Below are 26,584 nucleotides of genomic sequence, written 5' to 3'. Positions count from 1 at the left end.
AGAAAAAGAACCAAGCAAGACAGCGTGGCAAAGAAAGCTTAATGGCAGCAACTGAGCTGGGACGAAGGTCCCTTTCCATCTTTTCCAGAGTCTGGCAAGGCTGTCACACTTGGGACTGTACGTAATGTGTCCTGCCCGATGTATACTTGTCACTACGAGTTCGGAGCTTTCAGGTCTGGTCGTCAAGTGTGTGGTTATCACTAGACTGTGTCACTAGTACGGGTCTCACCGCGGATTTGTCCCTTTTGTTAAGTCAAAATTAGAGATGTATGTTCACCGCAGTCTGACTTGGGAGCGGTTTCAGAGCTTCTGTCCATTTGGTCACTGGGTCAGCAGAGCTGCATAATATCACAGTTTGTAAAGAGTCTAAATCAGGAAGGTCCAAAAGAGTGTTGTCATTCATGGAACAGAGGTCCCATCCCAATAGCGATGGTAGTCATTTATCATTGATATTGATGAAGGTATTTCAGGCTTAATGTCCAAGTTTGCAGACGATACGAAGGTTGGCAGGGTGGTTAATGACAGCACGCTACTGCAACAGGATCTAGAAAAGTTGGGTAGATGGATATATCAGGCTTAATGTCCAAGTTTGCAGACGATACGAAGGTTGGCAGGGTTGTTAATGACAACACGCTACTGCAACAAGATCTAGAAAAGTTGGGTAGAGGGGGGCAACTGAAATTTAACATTGACAAATGTAAAGTATTGTTGTTATTTGGTTTTTTAGGAGCATTAGCAACTTAGGCCATATTGCTCTGGGGATATGCGGTGGTCATTCCCTGACCTTTCCGCATCCTTCGTATTTAGTGGTCACGGGCTCGAACCCCGGTCTAATCAAGAAGCGTGTGCTAGGCACTGCTGCTCCTGTCCACCTGGCTACGGAGGTGCCCATGTAAAATATTGCATATGGTAGCAGTATCCCAGAGTAACCTACTAACTGTGTGGTACTACACTCAGAGTTAGAATGAAAAGGACCTGGAGTACTTGTTCAGTCAGATATGAAGCTAGAGCAGCTCACGAGGTCTTGTCAGTGATATACAGGAATTTCGTTAGCAGGGATAAGGAGGTTTTTTTTTTTTTTTTTTTTTTTTGGTAGTTGTTGGCGCATCGACTTCTGTGGCCATAATGCACCTCCCAAGGTTTTTGCAGTACTTTGATCCAAGCCCGAGGCGTGATTCGAACCCGCGACCTTTGGGTTGCTAGGCAGGTACTTTACCCACCCGGCTAGCCCGGTCGGTGGATAAGGAGGTGATTATGTTAATGAGGTGTAGCCTGACCATGGCCTCAATAAGGCAATGGTCAGGCTACACCTTGAATACTGCATACAGGTCTGGAGACCTCATTTTACGAAGGATGTAGAGCTACCGGAACGAGTACAGAGTAAGGCAAGAAGATTAGTGAGGAGAACAGAGGGTAGCTCTTACCAGGAATGACTTAAATTCTGAAAATTGCAACATGTGGAGACTAAACAAATTTTCTGTTTATACTCCGGGGCGGCTAAACGGTCAGAGGAGTTTACAAGATACACAGAATACTAAAAACAGCACTGTATTCAGCAGTCACGGGCTTGAACCCCGGTCACTCAAGGCACGTGTACTTATGCACCCGCGCGCCTGACCACTAGGCTACGGCGGCCTTGGTACCTGGGAAGTGATCTAATTGAGGTGTATATGGCCTTGAATGTTTTGAGCAAGGTTAATGCTGATGGGATTCTTTCTCTTGCTCAGAATGCGCACCCTAGTGGACATAAATTCAAGTTGAGGAAAGACAGATGTAGAATAGATATGCGGAAATTTGTCTTTAGCCAGCGGGTGGTTGATTGCTGGAATAAACTTCTTTGGGTCGTTGTGGAAGTTGATAGCTTAAATAAATTCAAGGAAGAACTGGACAAACTTTTGGAGCGAATGGATTTTGGAGCATATGAAATGGGAAGTTTTTTTTTTTTTTTTTTTTGGCTGATACTGTATAAGCTTGTTTTCTTGCATCATATGCCTCTATTAATGCTAATATGATGGTTCATATAAATTATGGTAGTATGTGATATTAGTGTAGCTCCTTTAATTTATCATTATTTTCTTATAAATAATAAACATGAACCTCGTTAAGCTGTAAAAGCAAACAACAAACGCGGGAAAGCTTCAAGTGGGCGGCGAACCGCTAGTTTGATATGCATGATCAACAAGAAAACCATTCCAACGAAAAGGCACTAAAAGATACTCATTTTTGCACTTTGCCTATGATGTTTTATCTGAGATACTGCTTCATATTTAGTCGTCAAAGTTCTTTTCCCGATGGATATTGGTTGATCTTAGATGAATGGTAAAGCGTACTTTGCTTCCAAATAATATAAATATCAAGGTGAATTTCAATTATAAATGCTCGGTGCCAAAATAATTACCTCAACCTAAAAAAATTAATGTAATTGAAAATTTGCACGACAATACATCATAATGATTTATGCAATCAAACAGGCTATAAAGTGAAAGCGAAATACATGCTATTATCAGTTGCAAAAGAAGAAGGAAACCGAATATTGAAATTTGAAAGGAGATGCAAAATTTAGTTCTGTAAAGAAGGATGGTCGCACCTAGAAAACTGGTGTTCGTTTGCTATCTAACTCTCCTAGGAGAGTTAGATAGCAAAATGCACTCGCGGCCATCGTCCGGGTTTTGGAGAACCAAAACCCGGACGATGGCCGCGAGTTGGCATGCTGTGGATAACATATTTGCTTCTTTGAGGAGATGTGAATTCATGATGGAAATTCATTGACTCGTGCGGCATCGCCCTGGTGAAAAAGACAGTTCTCTCCATATTCAACAAAAGCATACGAATAAAACAGTAGGAATCATGGTATATGTGGAGGCCATCGGCTATGATAGCTATCGATCACTAGTTTTTGTTTACGGCAATCACATAAATTAATGATACATTAAAACGTATGTAGACCTATCATTTTGCTATTTTATCAAAAGTTACGTAAACCATTATTTCAACTGGGAAGTTCTTGGCCCCAGATGGTTTCTTCGTAATGTGTCATACTTTCGTGGCCTGCTTAGTTCTCTGATTTGTCTTCAATTGAACATCCTGGGAGATGATGGAATGGCAACTTAGACCTATGACTCTACCAGTTCAAACCATAGTGGTTTGAGGGAATAGTTAATCCAAGAACGAAGGAATATACTTTAAGATAATGTTAGGTACCTTTTGGTACTCGGTGGAAGATTCATGGTGTCTTCTATCGCTTCAAGAAGGAGAGGAATCCCACTTCCTACTGATGCTTCCTAGATTTCAGGATTAAAGAAAGACCTCTTGTTTTGATAATTTCTTCCCTTTATCTATTTGTAATCAATGTGCAGTTAAAACAATTTACGCTTTTAGGGTAAGGTTCTAACCAATCCATAAATCTCGTAAAATTTTCTTAGGGATGATGCCTCAAGGCCTATCCTTGACACGCCCTGTAGGTAGAACACAGTTGGTTGAAGAATTCCTCAAGGACGCCTTCTCTGCTTCCTCATTTATGTCAAGATCTTAGGACTGGAATGTATGGACCGAAGCTTTCAAAACTCTGTCTTTTTATTTATATTGTTAAATGACAATATAAAACTAAATATAATATAGACTCGTCCAAATTTTGTTTTGATAATAAATGCAGAGGTTCGAATAATCATTTAGTTAATATATCCACTTTTACTTCTAGTTGCAATTCTTACTTCCACCTGTATTTGTTTGCAATAGACTCTCGATTATCCGGGGCGGATTATTTCAGGTTGCGGATTAACCGGGATCTCTATGGCCCTCAAAATTAAGTCCGGAACATTACAAAATGTAATTTTGTAAAAAGAGTGAAAATTAAAATGAAAAAAAAATATAAAAAAATTGTAAAAAGAGTTTTATTTTTTTTAAATTTCAGTTCATGAGCATTACTTTTTCTATTGAACAAAAATTTCTGCTTATTAATTAAAAAAAGGTGCTGAGGTGTCATCTTTAATCCAGGCAAATTTATTTCCCATCCACTCCAAATAATTGAGATTTTGTTGTTATATATATATTTAAGTAGACTTTGTGACTCCTCTAGGAGGTGAGTAGTCCCTAAAAAGTAGTTAATTTACGCAAATCAGACTCACGTATACCCTTGTATACACCTGTCCATGTATTTGTGTCATTGAACTCAAATAAGTTCAACGATTAGAATTGCACACGTTCACGAAATGGTTCACGATTAGAATTGCACACATTGCTGAGAACTTCTTTTAGTTAGCGAGGTTTTGGTTACTGGAATAAGTTACTTTTATGGGTGATTGAGGTTGCCAGCATGGGGAAATGCCAAGATCAGCTGGAGAGCCTGCGTGAGGAGGAAGTCACACAGGTTGTTTCTTTCATTTCTTTTTGTTTTATTTATGTATTTATTGGCCTGTGCAACAAAAGTCCGGGGCTTCTTTGCACCATATTGCCTAATACCAAACTAATTTCGACAAATTTCGATTATGTATATAGCAAATGGGCAACGCAAATATAGAAAACGAATAATAAAAATGCAATAAAAAAATCAACACAAAAAGCAAACTGTATAAAATAAAAAGTAAAATGCACTATAGGTGATGAAAATATACGCTAGACGATGAAAATTACCAGGAGTGAACAATCGCCAAAACTTATGTGACGAATTAGGCCTACAAATAAAGAAGAATCTTAATTGTTTACTCTATATTTAGTACACATGATTACAAATTATCTAAGATTTAGGTAATTACTAATAATTATTGACAAAGTAGTTTAGATTCCAAATGGCTGTGTCAATAGTAATACTAAGCAAAACGTGAGTTACAGCTGTAGCCCAAGATAAATCCACCCTTGATATCAGCTGGTGCTCTACAGATAATAGTATTTAAGGACAATCTATTGAATTTGTGTATCGAATTTGTGTATCGAATTAAACCTTTTCATTGTATAAATTTACAGCATTTAGGAATTATTAATTTTCTGAAATTCACGACTGACTCACATAAAATTTCTTTCTTCTTTCGAAACCTGGATGAAAGTCTTAAACAGTATTGTCCTTCTCATAACGTTACTCCTAAACTTGTTCGAGGTTTAATGTATACAAAAAGAAACGAAGGGGAGATTTCCATTATTCTATGGTGACAGCCTAATTACACGGTAGGAATGTTCTTTAAGTAAATTAGATGTATAACTATCCGAAGTTTCTGCAGTTCACAACAGACTAGTTTTTAAACCGGTAATTACAGTAACTCTAAAATCAGTGCAGGGCAATGTTACCTGTTATCTGAATTAAGTCGTGATTTTATTGTTTTTGACGTCATAGAGACTGGGTAAGATATTAGGTGCAATTTTTGAATTGGTCACAAAGTATGTTACCGTATTGGACTGAAAATTCCGACTTTTAACTTAATAACGGCATTTTAAATAGGCCAATAAAACAAAGAAAAAGGAAATGAAATTAGAATTAAAAAGAGGAAAGAAATCTTTGTTCACGAAGGTTACCGGATGATAATTTTTTCCACCTGGTGAATGCGCAATTTTAAATGCATCACACGATATATTTTTTGTAAAAGTCGTCATGGCTCATAAAAAAACAGACAAATGTTTATTGTCTTTGCCCAAACAGCCAATTACAGCAATAATATTCATTTACTGCAACACATTTTCTACGAAGAAAACCTTGAACTCTTAGCTTTTCTACAAATCATCACCTACCTACTCTTAAACCTCCATTTTTCAAGCTCACCGACGAAATTACTCTTCGACCCTGCAACTTTCTCTTTTGCCGAATAACAAAAATGGGGAAATACCCAGTAATTTTATTCTAGTCTAAAGTGGTTTTGCCGTTTAGTAGGTATATCATACAAAGTGGGGAAAAACTAAGACCGGTGTACAACAACCAACTTGGCTGTAATCCAAATTGGTACTCTATTTTAAAAATCATTACATGGAGATAAATTATTTATGTTGAAGTTACATTGTTTAGATTATCTCTTTTAGAATATTACTTTTAACTGTACAATTAGTGTGAGAACAGTATTTTCATGCTTTCATTTAATTGATACAAAAAATAAATCCCATTATAATTGAAAAACCGTTTATAGTCATCACATTACTATAATTCTAGTAAGCAAACAGGAAATAGCAGTGCTGAGAACTGAATATACTTTGTTATTAAAGTTATATGCACTCACGTGAGTGCAAAAGCTTGTCAGAAAACTGGAACGTATAAATCATTACTTTATGTATAAAGGGCATTGGTATATAAAGTTGGTTATTAATTTATTTAAAAGGAAAAATAACAGATGATAGTTAAAATTGGACTACAAAAATTCAGCAAAACGGACGATGCAAACCTTGCTGTTGCTCTATGCCTTTGAATAAAAAGCAATTGAGAAGTATAGTGTGGAAATAAAGTTCCCAGACTGGTATAATAAAAAGAACACAAAGTGAAGGAGTTAAAAAATGGTTTTATTTTTATTTGAAGTAATCACCACCTAATTGAATGCACTTATTACACCATTCTAACAGTTTCTCAAAAGAGTTGGCGAAGGCCTCCAAAGAGAAGCCTTTGCTGACTCTTTTCAGAAGAATGGGCGGGGGCATTGTCCTGCAACAAGAACCAGCTGCCTTTGTCTCGAAATTGAGGCCTCACCTGGGAAATGCGCTTCAATTGTCTTTGAAGCATCTGTACATAGAACTCGCATACACTATGTTCCCTTCAGGTACAAATTCTTTATGGATCACACCCGATCCACAAGGAATTTGTACTCTATTTTTTTGTCTAAACACACGCTCAGCTTCTTCCTGGACTTCTGTACACAAAAATTTTGGGCATTCGTGATGATTATGAAGTCCACTGCATTCAGCGAAACGCTACGCGGACAGGAGAGATTTCATCCGAGAAAATCGTATCGTTGCTATTGATACGTTATGTATTCTGGCTGGAAAAATTCCATCTGATCTATTGGTGACTAAGTCGGCTTTGATGCTCGTTTCCAAACAAGGGACCTCCAGAGAGATTTTGGGCGCCCAGTTGTGTCTGGTTGGGCGCGTGGCCGATGACCTGAGTTTAACAACTGAGCGCATCAGTAATGAGTTAGATGCCAATTGGCAGAACCATTGGATTAATTCTGAAAGGGAAGAACGACCCATGCTTTCCTGCCTTCCGTTCGAACTGTGAGCCCGAAGCTACTGTTATGGTTCCAGTTTGGGCCATCTGCTTGCTGTTATTTGCCAGCTGGGCCTTGCGAAGTCTGAGCTGTTATTGTGGACAGCCGGAGACAGGTCTCCACATCGTGTTATACTCTTTTATTCGTCAGGACTTGAGATTTCAGCTGGAGCGAGAGACGCTCCAGCTGAAATCTCAAGTTTGCCACTGTTTTCCAACTAGGTTGGAAAACAGTGGCATAACCATAATCATCCATTGTGTTTACGAAACACAATGGATGATGTGCATGTGGCAGGTCGTCTTCAAGTGGGAAAAAGCAAAAGACGTCCCCAATTCCGCCTTCCTCACTTTACGAAATGTCCAGCAGTGGCCGGATAAAAAGTTCCCTGACAATTAATTGGTCGACGAGGTTCAACAGAATGATTAGCAAGAAACCCAACCGACACGAGCGATTTCTTTTAATGGGGATGGGGCAATAAGAATTTTACAAAAACAAATCCCAAACTTGGCCAAACATGGAACAACAAATCAATAAATATATAAATAATTAAAATTTTTATCTCGATAACACTAAACGTTAAAAATCTATTACTATTTCTGCTGTAAGGAGATTTTATTTTTAACTGCTTTAAAATATTTTAATTTTGATAGAGTAAGCACAATCGCAGATCCTTATCATACAATAAACAGGAGTTTGCGGGCATAAATGACGTCACAAACTTATCATTGCAGTCCCATAATGCATCGAGAGCGTTTTTTTTCGTAACGTTAGAACATTGACCGTCATGGAAAATATTATTTTTGTACCCCTGTCCTTCTCGTGATTTCTCGAAGTTTGCGATATAGACTTTCCAATTGCCAGTCCAGCTGATGTTACCCCAATATATATTTACTATCTCTATGATCCAGACACTTTTGCAGGTCTAAATGCCTGCTAAAAAACTTACAGCGTGCTCATTCACTCTTCAACATTAAAATACAAAATAGTTATCAGACCATCGTTTTTTTCTGGAGATATGCAGGATTTTTTATTTTGGGAGGACTGAACCATCTCCTTATATCTCGTTACTCCACTACTAAAACTATATAAAATGTAAAACAGTATATGAATGTTTCGTGTCTTACCTATTTCTGATAATAATTACATTTGATTAAAAATAATCAAAGATGTATATATTGGGTTCCAGTTTATTAGGTACATCCGTCATTTTCATGAGGTAGGTCGCTCCTTCAGTAATTACAGTATCACACGTTTGTACCATTCAATACAAAGCAGGTGGGCAGATACGCAGAGGTGTTGCATAATTCAATGCCAAAATGGAGAAGACGAAAGATTTAAGCGATTTTGAACGTGGCATGGGATTCGGCACCAGAAGCTCAGATATAAATATCTCGAAACTGCAACTCTACAGGGTTTATTCACTTAAGGCTGTTTCTCGGGTGTGGCATAGTGGCATAGTGTTTTGGGTTGGGGCGCCGCCGGTGGTTTCCCACACCTGCGCTATCGTTACTCGTGCGAAGTAAACAGAACTCTGTAAATGCCAGAAGTGTGTATAGTGTGTTGTTTTATGGTAGAGTAGATTGCTAGTTGTTTTATGGTAGAGTAGAGTAGAGTAGAGTAGAGTAGTGACTGTAAATTGCGTGTGATGAACAACCCGAGTTTCCGGGCGAAAAAACCATACTGCCCTCTCCTTTGACTAATTCAGTCCCGTTGTGAAAAAGGCCCATAATTCCAAGCGTCATTGACGGGATTCAAACTCGGGCCTTTTTCCACCTGGTGTGGAGAGGACTGATTCTACCAACTGTGTATTCCGATAAACAGCAAATTGCATCAGATTCATCAACTTGAATAAAGAGGAGATTGCATCTGATTCATTGTATCAATCATAATGGTTTTTATTGCGTTTAGACAACATAACATTAAAATTATAAATATTATACTTCATTTACTTTTAACTTAATTTTCTGATAAATTTTATGTTGTTGAGTAGACTCTAATTAAGGCACAGAATTTTACAAGTACATTTTCTTTTATTTAAACAGATACTGAACATTAAAACTGAATTTTTATTTGTACTTACCAATTACAATTGCCAAGTTCAATTTTGCATCGAGTTCTTATGGCATCTGGCAATGCCATAAGATTGCAGCAAAACGAAAAACCCCAGTTTCCAGGAGCAAAAACCATGCTACTCTTTCCTGAAACCGACTAACTCAGCCACCTTGTGAAAAAGCCCCATAAAAATTCTTCACGTCATCCACTGGAACTTAGGTATTTTACACGCGATGGGGGTAGGGGAGATGGCGATTCTACCACTGTGCTACCCACGACTGCGATTAGCAAAGTGGCAAACCCTTTATTTTGTCAAGGAAGATATACATATATTAAGTGACAGAACTTTCATTTGTGTAATGGCCTTCCGATAGCTTTTATGGCATCCTTTATATCATAAGGAAAATCATGGCTTTCAAAATTAGGATGAAATGGCAGATTACCAACGCAATGGGACATTAACTTATCATGCAAGACCCGCAGAAATAAGAACTTTAATTAAAATACGTTTGTCCCAAGGAAAATAAATTTCATGAACTACTCGTGCATTATTACTGAGGTCAATAGAAGATTTGGAAACAACGAATGTACGACACTACATACGTTATTGTAGCTGGTGGTAACAGTGTCTGCTAAAATGAACAAGGAAAAGTCATGCGACAGTTTAAAAATTGTCACAAGGATTTTCCTTGATCATTTTTGTTTACATCATAGTCGAGTTAGCCAGTTTCTGGTGGGAGTTTTATGGTTTCTAATACCGGAAATCGGATTTTTCATCCAGCAAACTGGAAACTGACTAAAGAATAAATACACGCAGTATTTATAGATACAAATACTAATAACTCACGGCCTCAGTTACTTCAGCGATTCTGAATTCAATTTCTAATTCTAAAACAACCCAAGTAGAATTAACTGTTGAAATATTCAACAGGCTACGCGAAAGTAATATCCGCGAATTTGCAATTCTGAAACCATCACAATATTGAAGATCAGAAATGAAGTAATGGTTTTCTAAAAATAGTATTTCTAATCAGAGCTAAGATTAAACTGTTCGACAGCTGAATCGGTGAATAAGTCTTGATACAACTCTGCTTGCATATGTATTGTATTATTATATTATTATTATTATTATTATTGCTCTTATGTTATTTCTCCTTGATTGGGGTTCCATCTCGTGACGGGTATTGCTACCAAGTACACAGGGTGGTTGTTGTTATGACTGGTGTTACTGTTGGTCGAGGAACTCTCTGACTATCCTACAGGTGTTCAGGATTGCGACTTTCTGGAGTTCCTTGTAGGTGTTCGCTGGGAGACCAAAGACCCTACATAACAGCTGCTAGGCTGTTATGTAGGGTCTTTGGCACCATACAATAAATAAATAAATTTTTATTTATTTATTTATATAAATAAATAAATTTTCTGTTTATACTTCGGGACGATCAAACAGTCAGAGGAGTTTACAAGATACACGAATACAAGAAACAGCACCCTATTCAGCAGTCACGGGCTTGAACCCCGGTCACTCAAGGCACATGTACTTATGCACCCGCGCGCTTGACAAACATAAGAAAGGCACCCGGGGCGGATGGGATCTATACAGTTATATTAAAGGAGGAGGCAAACTTGTTCCATATGCCAAACCTCTTTCATCTCCTGTCTTAGGTTCGTGTACTTCCTGATTTTTTTCCCCATGGGTTTTCTGCAGGTTGCCAGTGTTGGTATCGCTATGTCAGTCAGATAAGTAGTCTTTTCCTTCTTGTCCACAAGGGTTATGTCGGGTCTGTTGTGCAGGATTGTCCTATCCGTTATTATGGCGCGGTCCCAGTACAGTTTGTGGGTTGGGGTATCTAGTACTGCCTGTGGTTCGTACTTGTATTATGGTACACTTTCTTTAGTCAACTGGTATTTCCTCGCTAGCTTCTGATGTATTATCCTTACTACTATCTCGTCGCTATGAGTGTACTCAGTCTGGGTGATCACCTTGCACCCCGCGGTGATGTGTTTGATCGTTTCTGAGGCCAAGTGGCATCGTCGACATGTATCGTCGGACACTCCGGGCTCCTTGGCGATGTATTTTCTATAATTTCTGGTGTTGATTACCTAGTCTTGGATGGCGAGCATGAATCCTTCAATCTCGGGGAAGAGCGTCCCGCTCGTGAGCCATGCATTGGAAGCAGTTTTATCTATGTGATCTTGATGGTAGTGTCTGCCATGGAGTGTCTTCTCTGCCCATCTTTCTAGCTTCGTTTGTACCTCCTGGTTTTGGGGGGGGGGGACTCCTCGCTTAGGTTGAGTGGGGTATACCGCTTGTCTATCTTCCTTATGGCCTGGTGGAGTGCTGTTGTGTGCTTCTGGAAGTAATCCTTCAGGTTAACTATCGCTGTCTTCTGTTGCTCAATGAAATCTATCAGGCCCCTTCCTCCTTCTTCCAGGGCAATTGTCAGTCTCTTCACGGCAGATCTCGGGTGGTGTTGGCGGCTCTTGGTCATCATGGTCTTTGTCTTTCTCATGATATTCTCCAGCTCGGTATTAGTCCAATCTATGACCCTGAAGGAGTATGTTAGCACTGGAACTGCATAGGTGTTTATGACTTTAATTGTGTGCCCTCCATTCAGCAGGTTTCTGAGCCTCTGATGGTATTTTTCGGTAAGGCAGGCCTTAATTTTCTCGTGCTGTAACTGCTGAGCCTGCATCATCCTCAAGTATTTGTAGGCCTCTCCCTCTGCCATGGCTTCGATCTCTTTACCAGTCTGCAGCTGGTAGTTTCGGTTGACTAATTTTCCCTGGTGCAATCCGTGGATCATGCATTTGTCTAGACCAAATTCCATCCTAATATCATTGCTGAATTCTTCGGTGATCTGGAGTAGTTTCTGGAGGTGTTTCTCTTTTCCCGCGTAGAGCTTGATGTCATCCATATACATCAGGTGGGTGAGGGTGTACAGGTTCTTCCTTCCTTCCTTCTTTGAGGTTACATCCGTACTTGCTACTGTTGAGCATAGTGGATAGCAGGTTAAGTGCTAGACAGAACCACAATGGGTTCAGGGCATCTCCCTGAAAGATTCCTCTCCTGATGGGGAGGAATATTTCAGAATCTTTTATTATTATTATTATTAGCCACATGGTGCAAGGAAGCTCGAGGCGTTTGCTGCACCAGCCAAAAAAAAAAAAAAAAAAAAAAAAAAAAAGTCTGAGTTTCCCAGAAAGAGAGAGAGAGAGAATCAAAAATTCAGTGCCACTTCCTGAAATTGTGCTAAATGCAGAATAAAGTTCGACATAAGCAAACTTTGGGCTAGGCAGATATATTATCGCGTGACTGACCTTGGAATTCGTTAACTGTCGCTGAAAATACTAAACGACTTTGCCTTTCGGACAAAATCATTATTTTAGAATCATAGTAACCTTAACAGAGTAACCTTAGAATCATTATAATCTTAACCTTTGCCAACATTCACATTCAAAAATATCTCTGAATAAAGTCGACCTTTCAAAACTACCTTATCGCAGTGGCTAAGCGTGGCTGTTCTCTTACTTTGAGTGGATATGACTTGGGTTCAACTCTTTCCACAAAATACATTTTCGAGTATTGACATTGGACCAATTGTGAATTTAGTTCAGGCGAATACCTCCCTCAGACTCAGCCATTCATCCAATTCATAGCGTAGTTACATACAGCAGCCTTTGTACAAAGATACGTACGACTCGTGTTTGCTTCCACACGACGCCCCAAAATATATAGCCCATTTTGGCCCTTACAAGTCCCTTTGACTCTATATGAATGTACCGAGAATAAACAGAGAGGAAAAATCGTAGTGTGGACTGAATAACTTATGATAAAATTCAGCTAGTAAGGTATAAATCTTACGAGAACGCTACTTTTATAGTTTGTTAAGCTATAAGCAGAAGCAGCTATAAGTACAGTTCTGACAGTCAGAATTAGAACACATTCATGAAGAAATGACATAAATTACTTTATGGCACTTGATCTACTTTGAAATGTTTAACGGTTTCATAATCTAGGTCCTAACTATTACTGTTCTTTTTGTTTTGTGAATTATATGAAGTAAAAGCTTAGGAAGCAGTATTTGATGTTCATACACTTTCTTCGGTGCCGGTAAATTTTGATGCTTATTATGGAATATACCGAAAAAGTGTTCCAGTTGATCAAATGTGTTTTGTAATATCATGAAAGTCAAAATGTTTACTAAGTATAAGCTTTGGAAAATTCAAATTGAAGAAGGATAGTTGCAGGATAAATGTGTGGAGGTTTGCCTTCAGCCAGTGGGTGGTTGATTGTTGGAATAAACTTCCATCTGTTGTTGTGAAATTGGGCAATTTGATGGAAAGGTGATGTGGGAAGGTTTTTGAAATTTTTTCGACAGATGCTTTATAAGCTTGCTTTCTTGGATCCTATGCCCTACTAGAGGTTCATACCTCATATATTTATGCAAGCAGGGCTGTAGTGGAGGATATACGCGGGTATGCGCCGTATACCCTCTGGATTTTTTTAAATAAATAGCGTATGCCTTCTGGTTTTTAAAAGACTTGAAAAAACAAATATTATTAAAATATTTAACATTATAACATTGATTAGTAACGTTCATAGAGTATACCTTCTGCTAGTTTTACGACTATAGCACTGTATGCAAGTATTGTGAATACAAGTTCTGCTCTCATGGGTAACACAATTGGTAGAATCGATGTCCTCGCCACACCAGGTGGAAAAGACCTGACTTCGAGTCCCGTCGATGATGGGAGAAATTTTTATGAGCCTTTTTCACAACGTGGCTGAGTTAGTCGGTCTCAGGCGAGGATATCATGGTTTTTTTCTCCCGGAAATTCGGGTTTTTCGTTCAGCAAACAGAAAATCGACCTCACAACACATGAGTTTACAGAAAATATCCATAGAATAATATGGTCTTATCCGCTGATGCTCCTAAACTCTTATACAACAACAAAAATACAAGTATCAATTTTCGTTTTATGTATTTATTTAATTTTTATTTCTGTTAATAATTTTTATTATTTGTTTTTATATATTTTTATTATTTATTTGAGTTATTGCTATTTATTATTATTTTTTAATTCAATTTAATGTAATTTTATTATTATTTTTAACTAGTGCAGCAAAAGCTTGTGACTTTCTTGCAAATATGGCTAATACGAACGCTAATTATATACTACGAGAGCGTGGGGAGGTTGAAAAATTCGTGGCCAGATCATGATAGGGTAGTCCTACCGTATTAAAAATTTCTGTATTTAATGTATAACACTTTAAAAAGTAATCCACAAGTTCATGAAATTTCAATGCTTTTTTTTTTTTTTAATTACAGGTCTTCAAGTCAAAGTTGTATAAATAAAGAAAGATGGACTAAAAAGTCACTGTGCAGTCATCCGATATTTGGAAACAAAGAGGCTAACGCTAAAGGCAGTTCATGAGGATATGGTTACAGCAGTTGGGAAGACACCCCTTTCATTTCTGTGTTTAAAAAGTGTACAGCACAATTTAAAGGAGGGAAGGAGAGCCTTCCACGCACGCTGTGGAAGACCTGCAAAGCCCATCACTCCAGAAGTTTTTGACAGTGTGCATGATTTGGTGATGAGTGATCGATGAGTGACAGTTCAGTACAATGCCAGTCTTGGGCATCTTATCTGAATGTGTGTACCGCATAATAAAAGAAATTTCCGATATGATAAAGGTGTCAGTACGATGGGGCCGAAAATTTTTAACAGAAAATAAAAAACGCACAAGAGTTGTTAAATCAAGTGAGCATTTGCATAGTTTTCACGCAGATACAGCAAAATTCCATGCAAGTTTTGTGACCATGGATGATACGTGGTCCCATCACTTTCAGCCAAGGACAAAGGAGCAGTCCAAACAGTGGAAACACAACATTTTTTCCGTTCCAAAGAAAGCTATGTCGATTCTTTCTGTTTGCAAGGTGATGGCATCGGTTTTTTGGGATGCTGATGGAGTGTTCTAGTCCATTTCCTTCAGAAAGACCAGACAATCACGAGGCATATTAAACAGACCTTGTGACGCTTTGCGTGAAAACATCAAAGGCAAATGTTGAGGAAAACTCGGAAAAGGGGTCCTGTTCTACCAGGACAATGCGCCTGCTCATAAGTTTGTTATCGCACTAATGTAGTGCAGTTATTGCCATGACTGCACTGCATTAGTGTGTCTTTGAAATCTTGCACCATTCCCCATATTCATCATATTTAGACCAATGAACTTTCACCTATTTCCTAATTTGAAAAAATACTTGGCTGGCAGCCACCTTAACACCGACAGTGACGTCATTGCTGTAGTGGATGAATTCCTGGAGGCCCAAGAGAAAACTTTCTCCAAACTGGAATTTACAGAAAGGATAGACAGAATAGGAAGGGAGGATGGGTTATGCTGTTAGTTAAGAAACACATAAAATCTAAGGAAGTGCATCCAGTTGACATAGATGGACAGTGCAATGTTGAGTCAGTTTGGTGTGACATAAGCACTGGGAAACCAAAAATGAGGGTAGGAGTTTATTATAGGCCTAATGACACTGATGAGTGCAATGAACAATTATACAGAGAAATAGAGAGGGCCAGTAAGTAAATCAGAGTGTCTTATAATGGGGGATTTTAACTTCCCAGATATTGCCTGGAACTAGTGGGTTGGTCACTCGCACACTAGCAAGGCTTTTGTGCATTTATTGGATGATTGTTTTCTGCAGCAGCATGTTAGAGAGGCAACAAGAGGGAGCAACAATCTTGATCTGATTATCAGCATTGATTATTCATGCATTAAGAATTTACAGATAAAGGAACCACTAGGTAGCAGTGATCACAGTGTACTGATGCGGGATTTACTTAAAGATGTAACTACGATCAAGGGTAAAGGGAAGGGTTTTTGCTTTCGTAAAGGCGACTACGGTGGTCTCAGAGATTTTTTAGGTTCTATACAGTGGGACCAACTGATGATGTTACCAACAACAAATTCTAAATGGGAAGCATTCAAGGAAGTAATCTTGGAAGCGAGAATAAAAAAGCACGGGATGCACATAAATTGTCAAGCGACACAGATGCCTATGGTAGATACAAGCTAGTCTGTAATCAAGTCACAAAGGAGGTTAGGCAAGCGAAGGCAGATTATGAAAAATCTTTGGCAAAGGATGCAAAGAAAAACAGCAAGGATTTCTTTACTTATATAAACTCTAAAAGGAAGGGGTGAATCTGATTGGTCCATTTGATATCAATGGTTTCACTGAAGATAATCATTCTCAGATAGCTGCCGAACTAAATGAGTATTTTGCATCTACATTCACACATGAGGAGTTATTCAACGAGGAGAAGGCCAGATGTTTATCAAACTCTAATAGGGAGTTAAATGATTTTGTAATAACTGAGCAAAGTGTAGGATAAATTGTTGAAGTTAAACATAAGAAAAGCACCCGGGGTGGATGGAATCCATCCACTTATATTAAAGGAGGCAGCAAAGGAAGTAAGAAAACCCTTAGCCATAATTATGAGAGCTTCCTTGGACACGGGGGAAGACCTCACGAACTGGAGATGTGCAAATGTATCTCCAATTAACAAATGGGGATCAAACGGTGACACAAGTAATTACAGACCTGTTAGTTTGACTTCTGTTTCAGGGAAAATAATGGAGTCACTGGTTAAAGAAGCATTGCAGGATCATTTAGACAAGACTGCAGCAGTAATTTAGACACAGCATGGGTTTGTCAAGGGGAAGTCTTGTCTGACCAATTTGATTGGATACTATGATGTGGTCACAAAGGAACTGGATGGAAAAAATTTTCATATCATATACATGTACTTGGATTTCAGGAAAGCTTTTGACACTGTTGCACATAGGAGCTGTACAAATTGGAGCAGTATGGCATTAAGGGAAAGTTGCTGCAATGGATAAAAGGATGGTTGAGTGAGAGAAGATAGAGAGTGGTGGTCAATGGGTAATGCACTACGTGGACTAATCTTATTAGTGGTGTCCCTTAGGGTTCGGTGTTGGGCCCATAGTTGTTTTGTACATTTATCAATGATATTGATGAAGGTATATCAACCTTAATGTCAAAGTTTGCAGATGATACAAAGGTTGGCAGGGTTGTTAATAACAGTAATGGCAGTATGCAGCTGCAACAGGATCTGTAAAAATTTCTGAGCAGTGCAGTCAGGCTGCCAGAGTAGGCCATGGTGTCTCGTCAATGATATACAGGAATTTTGCCAGCAGGGATAAGGAGATGATTATCTCCTTGTATAAGGCAATGGTCAGGCCACACCTTGAGTACTGCATACAGGTCTGGAAGCCTCATTTTAGGAAGGATGTAGAGTTGCTAGAACGAGTACAGAGAAGGGCAACACGACTAGTGAAGGGAACAGAGGGGTGCTCTTATGAAGAAAGGCTTAAATTCTGCAAATTGAAGCTTCTGGAGACTAGGCACCTGCGAAGCGATCTGTTTGAGGTATATAAGGCCTTGAATGGATTGAGCTGGCTTAATGCTGAGGGGATTCTTCCTTTTGCCCAGATTACAAACCTGAGGGAGCATAGATCCAAACTGAGGAAAGACAGTTGTAGAATAGATGTGCGGAAGTTTGCCTTTAGCCAGCGGATAGTTGATTGCTGGAACAAACTTCCATCTGTTGTTGTGGAAATGGGTAGTTTTAACAAATTTAAGGAAGAATTAGACAAATTATTAGAGGAGATAGACAGGTGAGGTGGATAGTTTTTCCTAATTTGAAAAAAATATTTTGCTGGCATCCATTTTCCGACCAACAGTGACGACATTGCTGCAGTGGATGCATATCTGGAAGCCCAAGGGGAAATTTTATTCGCAGCTGGAATAAACGAAATGCAGCATCGGTGGGAAAACAATATTGACTCCAAAGGAGTCAAAGGGGTATGTTGAAAAATAACATGTTACGAGACTTATCAAATAAACCCTTCTTACTCAGGCCACGAACTTTTCCAAAGCCCTCGTACTAACTCGGGCACAGTATGAAAAGTCTATAAAAATTCCTCCTGTCGCTCTGGATTCGAACCAAAGTATATAAAATATGTTTGTTTTTTTTAATATATATATATATTGGTTCGAATCCAGCGAACCAACGTTAAAAAAAATTTTAAATTTCCTTTTTTATATAAATTATCAGAAAATGAAAAAAAATAATAAATAATAATAATATTAAAAATTACGCTGTCTGTGGAATGAGTGACCACAAAAGAACAGTTCTGTTATCATGTGTACTATCATTTTCACAGTAAATATTCAATAATAATATAATATAATTATACTTTAATATTCAATTATAATAGTAAACATTTAGAACCCCACATATTTATACAAGTTTTGAGATTTATGATACAAGTTACCCCAGGGGCTCACATCTGGTGAGTATGGGCTTGGCACACACAGGGTCCTGAGCTGGATATCATCATTCTTCTCTTTCTTGGTGATTCCCTTCCCTTCTCTCTCTCTCTCAGGGTAACTCGGGGAATTTTTTTTTTTGGCTGGTGCAGCATAAGCCTCGGGCTTCCTTGCACCATGTGGCTAATAATAATAATAATAATAATAATATTAAGTTCTGACACAAGCCACAATGTATCCAGATGTAAACGTACCTTCTTCAGAAAATTGTCCCATGATGCATTTCGTTCGACTGTTATATATACGAACACGCACAAAATAAATATTGTGCAGTTGTAATCTGATCTGATTTTTAATAAACGATATTAAATCGTTTACGCAGATTTAAATTTAATTTGTCGTAGTTATTTATACTTCCCGATTGGCAATCCTACGTCATGAGTCAAATAAAAAAAAATGTTTATTTACAATGTGCAGTTCGATTAAACTTTCGCGATAAATGAACGAGATAAAGGTGAATAAACGAAAGTGACAAAGCGCTTTTGATAAAATAATTTAACTAACATTAATATCAAGATTTAATCCTACTGAGTAAACACTTTTATCACTTGTGGTTTTGACTTCTTTCCTGGTTGTATGAATAGCGTTAATCATCAGAAGGAAGCAGAAATTGAGAACTGGTCGATGAGGAAATAAGTATAGATAATCGTATCACAGGAGTGACCAACCATTAACCAGACTTAAACATATTAGGTAATGTACGCAGTGCGTGATACTGTATTCGAATTTAATTTGTTTTTTCTGATTAATATTTAGATAAAATAAATATGATAAAATATTTCGAAAAATATTTTAAATTATGACAAAATATTTTGTCATAATTTAACGAAACTGTAAAGAAATTGTGTCAAAAAATAAGAGCATTATTACTCGACTAGTCCTGTCATGCAAATTCGCGTGTTTTATTTAATAAAAATGGCTTTATTTAGTACCAAGCAGTCCTCCATGTTACTCTTCTGCTTATTTCTACGTCTGCATTTTAATCCGAGTTTACTGTGTCATGTATTACCTCAAATAATTATATAAATAAATAAATACATGCGAATATAAAGTAAATTCTGTGTTATTTTATCATTAAGCAATCTGCTTGTTCAGTTCAGGATAGATATTCTTTTCAATCATCTTAGTCTTCCTCTACTTTCTTTGCCAGTGGGTTTCTGGTTTTTTAATATTTTTACCCACCTATCGTTCTTTATATTAGGATTTTCCCATTCTTTGTTCCTATTATATATACATTCATTAATAGATCACATTTTACATTTTAAAATAATCTACAAAATTTTACATTGTAAAATTTGCTCTACTCCTATCAATATTAGGGATAGAGCATTTAATTGAATATTTTCTTTGTTTTTTATTATTTTTCGCCCTTTTCTTTTATATATTTTTAAAATAATTTAATATCAGTATTAGTATTACCCATGTAAGTGAATCAATGTTTATTATTTTAACATGTTCATTATTTCAATTTCTCTACGAGGCCCTTTGGCCTTCTGGGACTAGGTCTAAGCTGAATAGTAGGTAACCATTTCTCACTTTACTAATAAACAGATTCTATAATGTTTTCCTAATGCAGTTTAAGGACAGCGATGTAGAACGACATAATTTAAAAACAGCAAATACTTTATCATACGATTGAACATAGGGGTATTATTACCTTAGCGGTTAGAACCCTCTGTCTAAACTTTAATCGACTATATGCGATTATAAACCCTAGTGACTTGATCTATGTCAAGGCTCTTCGTAATACCGCATGGTGGCAAAAGGACGAAGGGATTAAGTAGTGATAACGGAATGAGAGTTGGGAAATATCATCCTAAACTTGATTAATGTCGCTTTTCTGGTGGACAATCTTCTAAATATGAGTCATTCTTATACAACTTTTGAAGGGGAAAACAAAATTGCCTGGTAAATCCTTCTTATGGTGAAACTGAAGTAATCAGATAATTAAATTTATTTTGAGGAATCATGATCTGAAATAAATTTTCAACTTAAATTACTTCAGATATTCAAAGATGTAAATCATTATAAAGTGTCTCTTCATTTTATCTTCGGCAATAGTCTCTCTTATTTGCCGCAAGCACATGGAAGGTGTGTGCTCCACGTCTTAAATTAATCTCACTAATCGTGCTGTTAATGGCATATTCCACTTACTTTGACACTCGGATTTAAAGCTTTGACTTAAAAAAAATGGAACAATGGTAGTAGTTGCAGAATGTCAACACAGAACAGGCTGGAAGTGTATAATAAATATATTAGTGACCGTCTAATAGAGTGAATGAAGTCTAACTATAAAAGGAAAACCTGTTTGATAGATGGCGCCAGCCCTCATTGGCTACCTTCTTTCTGATCAGTGCTGCAAATCAAGAATAGTTTTTTTTTTTTCAGCAGTTGTCTGTGCGCAATCTATTTACATTTACACAATACTATAAAGTTAAAGGAAAAGAAACTGAAATATGTTCCAAAACATATTAAAGAAAAAAACATTAAAATTTAAAACGGTGGCCATATGAAAAAATTGAGAAACATCAGTTGGAAACATTTCAAACTTAACTCGTTGGGATTCCATGACATTTTTGCAATTTCGACTAACTCGCCGGGACTATTGCAATCGACGGAATAGTCCCAGTTTCGTTGGAATAGCCAATTCCACAATTCAGCAAATGTGACAAATCCTATTATTAGTTGTAAAAGAAGATGGAATAGACCGAACACTGGTCAATCAGTTTGTGAAAGAATCTTTTAAGATGCCTGGACAATGCGTACAAATAGCATAAACTATACTCACCTGAATGAATTTGAATGCAGTTGCACATTCCAGCTCTTGGAAACTGGATGATTTACTAAACTAATTGCTATTCATGTAGAACGAAATCCCAGTACTGGTTGATGTTACCACCTGTGAATGTAAGTTCGGAAGACCCTACTTTATATCTGAACAGTCTTTTCATTAATGAAACTATACAAATCAGCTCACTGGCACCAACTTACAGATTAAAATCTGGGTTGAATAGTACTGTTAACAAGAACAATTATTACATTTGATAATAATCACTGTGTTATTCGTGAGGGAAGTTTCTCTGAAATGTCGGCATGCTTCCCTGACTTGTTAGTCAGGGAAGCATGTCTTAATTTGTCTCCTATTGAACATGTGTGGAATGTGACTGGACACCACATTAGAGTCTTGTCTCAACTGGCCTAAACCATAGAGGTTTAAGAGAACAAATAATACAGAAATGGAGAGATATTGCTCAAGATGATACTAAGTACCTTTTTCACTCAATACCAAGATATTACTTGCATCGCAGCCGGATGGGATCGTATTTTTCATTCAGAAATTTAGATTACAGAATTAACTGCAATGTACATCGATATGCAGTGCACATCGACACAGCAAAATAAAATTAAAGGTTAATGCAGGGAAACACAAACAAATGAAGACTTACAACTGAACGAAACTGCTCTGCTAAGCCAGAATCGCGCGATATTTATATAAAATTAATGGTTACACTAATTTTAAAGAAAGTGAAAATTCTATACAAGAATATTAAGAAAATGTTAAAACTACGTCATGGAAGGTCTTAAAATACATTCAAATATCGAATGGAATGCATGGACTGGCATCTCGCTCGGTAATAGAACATTTCTCGATTTGCTGGATGACTATTTTAAACATTAACAAGAAAACGATATTCTTGGTGTGGTTACCAGCTCTGATTCGTCATGAATTAAGTATCTTCAAGTAAAGGAAATTTTAGGAAGCAGTGATAATTGTGTATTGATGTGGATTTTTTCAAAGAAATGACTGCTGGCAAGGGTAAAGGATAAGGATTTTGTTTTCGTAAAGGTGATTATAATATTCTCGGACAATTTTTTATAAAAGGGGACCAACTAATGTAAAAAAAGTATAAATGCCAAGTGTTTAGAGAGGAATTCTTTGCGCACGTTAATACTAGAAGGAAAGGGATGACTCACATTAGTCTACAGGTAGGAAGTTTTTAGAGACAGGGTCAACAGAAGTCTATCTATACGGATTTCTAGTTAAATGATTTTGTAATAATGCAAAGAATGGAAGAAGAGCTTCTAAAAGTGCAAAATACCTGGGGGTAATGGAATCTATCCAATTATGTTAATAGAAGCTAAAAAGTGATAACCTTTAGCCATAATAATGAGAGCATCCCTAGATTCAGGAGAAGTTCCTACAGACTATAGGTGTGCAAAGTCTCTTCTTTTCACAAAGTTCAAAGTGTGAAGCGAGTAACCACATGCTTCTCAGTTTGATCGTGCCAGGGAAATAATGGAGTCAAGTAGTTAAAGAAGTAATGAAAGATCACGTTTATAGGAGCAGAGCCATTAAGTAATAAAAGCATGGATTTGTTAAATGTTTGATCATGCTCCTGAGCAGTAATCATGAGTTATTATGAGGTCGTTACAAATAAGCTCGATGAAAAGCGTAATTTGGAATTATATACTTAGATTTCAGCGAAGATTTTGATACAATATAGCATTAGAGAGCATACTACTGTTATGTATAAAGGGATGGTTAAGTGGTAAGAGACAAAGATTAGTTATAAATGGCCACTGTTCTGCATGGACTAATGTGATGAGAGATACCACAGGGGTCGTGTTGGACCCCTTACTGCTTTTAAGTGCGCTTCTTTTTAATAAGGAAATAGATTCACTGAAGATGAATGTATAACTGTGGAAATCCACAGTTCCCATACACATTAGTAGAAGTCGTTTAGATGGAAGAATGTATATTCAATTAACATATAACAGGAATTGGTAACACATAATTAGTCCTGTCTTGCAGAGATTTAAAGACAGTTCAAGCTGTCATAACCTATCTTCAATAGATCGCCATTGGCTGTTGGTAGGATTTCTAACTTCTATATATGGGAGATGGAATAAATAAATGAATAAATTTTCTGTTTATACTCCGAACGACCACACGGTCAAAAGAGTTTACAAGATATTGAGGATACAAGAAACAGCACCATATTTGATAATATCGCTGGCTCCAACCACGGCCATTCAAAGCATGCGTACATATGTACTCTCGCGCCTGAAACTCGGCTAAAAACGAGTCCAAATAAATAAGAGAATAATTAAAGCATCAATTCCTCGATCAGTTGAAAAATTTACTTGTCAGGACAGAAGGAACTATTATCGGCATTTTTCCATATTTTGGCCAAGTCATTCATTCTCGGATGCGACTTCAATGGTTTTCTTCTCGAGGAAACTCCTATTTTTCAAAGCAGGAAATATGACCATGCCAACACAAATTTACAAACATAATACAATGATGCCTTAGCCGCTTCTACATACATATTTTAAAAAATATCAGCCCTCTTAAGAAGCAGATTTTTTATGTGCAACCCTGATGAAGAGGTATTTGTTTCAGGATGGAACTCCAAACACATACGATACGATCATACTAAAATATACAAAAATATATAGAAATACAAAATACCTAAGAAATATACACATTACTGTGACTACCATATATTGAAGTGTCACTGAAAAGCAGCAAAAAGCAACCCCAAAAGGTTAACAAGATCATTTCCAGCGCAGTTTTTATGGGATGACCATGATAACTAACCGGCAGTAATAGAGTTGAAGTTCAGGTACCACTGATTGTAGAAGTCGCGCAACAAGGGTCATTCATTGGACTATAAATATTCATGGACATCCTGCTGGAAATATAACTTACCTTGCCTAGTCGACAGACATAGACAGCATATGAAATCACTCCGTCGAAAAAAACAGACTATCTAATGTCTCTTACTAACCTCTTAAGGCCATTGTTAACTAATCTTTCTGGATTGAACTACACGTATAGACATGAGACTCAGGTAACTGCTGATAATACTCGTCACAGGATTTAATAGATAGAAGGAACTTTTGCGGTTTACTGTTGATCAAGAGGTTACTGGTGTTTTTACGTTCAAAGCCAGCTGTTGTCCTTCGGTACCTGCACGTGTCTCCAAGGACAATGTGGTTATTCTTTTGCTGCTTAGACTTGGTAATTGTACAAGTTGAATGTTGCGGCCAGAAATGAAAAACTTGTTCTGTAAACACTTGTATTAGTATGCAAGTGTTTGTATTCTGGACTTAAATCTACGAGCATTGGCAGTTAGCGGATGGAACTTATATTCTTTTTCATGCCAGAGAGAATTAATACAAAAACAAAAAATGGTCAAATGAAGGATTTCCATAAAAAAAAAAAGTGAAATAGTGTTAATGTCTTCTTACTAAGTTATATGAAATCATTAACTCTTGGAGAATTCATATCCCAAGGCATAAAAAGTTTGTCCTTGCATGGGAACGAACCGAAAAACTCCTTGTATGCAATAACAATTATAATATGTGTCCATCTTTTGAGATTTAGATTCAAAATAAAAATAGAATTCTCGTTGTTTAACCAAGATTTAAAAGAAAGAGTAAATCATATAGGCGCTAGTGTTCTTTGTTCGCTTTTTAACTAAGTATAACGTGATAATTTGGGACCATTTACTCTGAGGGTCGCTGCAATTTCTGTTTTATGCGCAGTGGACAAGATGTTGTTCATAAGTGTCGGTCAGCCTTGTCAAGGTACACCTATTGTAGCTCGAATGGTAAGCTGATAATTATTAAATTGCTCCTAATCCTAATCTGTTGTTTTGATATTATTAGTCACATATGAGTGCCAACACGAATCACAAAGTTAGAAATCTGATAGCCTCTCATGACTTTCACGTTCCTTAGAACGTGAAATGTTTGACAAATATTATTATTATTATTAGCTGAATCCATGATCCATTGCAGTATGTTAGTTTTGTTTATAAATTTCATTTATTTAATTCTTTTTTAAAATAGATTATTTGCCAAAAAAAAAAGCAATAAATCAATTTCTCAAATAATCATCATTATGTTTGAAAAAACTGCTATAGTATAATTAGTTCTAGATAAGGCAAATACCTAACATTCAGTTAAGGTAGGACATTGAAATATGTCCTATCTTAACTGAATGTTATTTTTCGAAACAAATGCGGAACATCTACGTTTGTAATCATTAATTTATTTAAAAACTTAGTTCAATAAAAATCCTAAAATAGCAGAGAGAGAAAAAACGTTGAAGTTGTCACAATTTTAAATGTTTTAAAATGGTACCTGTAGTTCACCATCGTTCTTTACTACATATTTACACTGCTCTACAAAATTAACAGAACAAAATGTTTTTCATGAACATTTTATTGGGAACAGTGTTGCCGAAGGCGAATATTTCATATAATAGCCATCCTGACATGCAATATCAAGTATCCAATAGAAATCGATCAACCACCTTACGCAGCAGCACATTATGCAAATTATTTATACCTAAAAACACAGGTTGCGACCACATCACTTCATTCCCGTTTTTTTTGCTTTGCTCAGTGGGATAGCCACATCTCCAGTACTCAGGATGGCAAATGATCCTCGTTTCACGCAGTGTCGTCTTAGCACTATGTAAGCAGTTTCGGGAGACAGGAACCATTATAAAAAGAGCTGGCCAAGGTCGCCAGAGGGCTACGTCAACCAGATCAGACCCCTATCTGTCTCTAACGGCAACACGGAACCCTACGATGTCCTGTCATTAACTGTCTCTTGAGGATGCTGTAGTCACATTTACAACCGGACTGTGTCAAGAAAGCTCAATTCAAGTGGACTCTACTCAAGGAAGCCAGTAGTCTGTATGCCATTAACCCCAAACCACCACATAGCTCGTCGAAACCAGTGCCATGAACATGTGACTTTGAACCCTGACAAATGGGATACAGTTCTGTTCTCTGATGAGTCTCGTTTTAGCCTACAAACAGATTCTAGAAGTTATTTCATCTGGATACAACGAGGAATGCGGTACCATTCCTCCAACGTCAGAGAAAGGGACACTTACGATGAAGACGGTGTTCTTGTGTG

General features: G+C 37.3%; 1 protein-coding gene across 2 annotated transcripts in view; it reads right to left on the bottom strand.

Annotated features, from left to right (window-relative positions):
- The window catches only part of LOC150075290 (carcinine transporter-like), a 150,303-nt gene extending 125,746 nt beyond the window's left edge, over window positions 1–24,557 (bottom strand). Inside the window, exon 1 of one of the 2 annotated variants that reach the window (XM_090389242.1) lies at window positions 24,360–24,557. The gene's annotated coding sequence lies outside the window, so the exon portion shown is untranslated. The remainder of the gene's footprint in view (window positions 1–24,359) is intronic. The other variant, XM_090389243.1, reaches the window with a different exon arrangement.
- Between the last annotated feature and the right edge of the window lie 2,027 nt (window positions 24,558–26,584).

The sequence above is a fragment of the Mastigoproctus giganteus genome, chromosome 14 (assembly GCF_048544385.1).
Source record: "Mastigoproctus giganteus isolate SK-2022 chromosome 14, ASM4854438v1, whole genome shotgun sequence".
Lineage (NCBI taxonomy): Eukaryota > Metazoa > Arthropoda > Arachnida > Uropygi > Thelyphonidae > Mastigoproctus > Mastigoproctus giganteus.
This window is presented reverse-complemented; position numbering and strand designations above follow the sequence as displayed.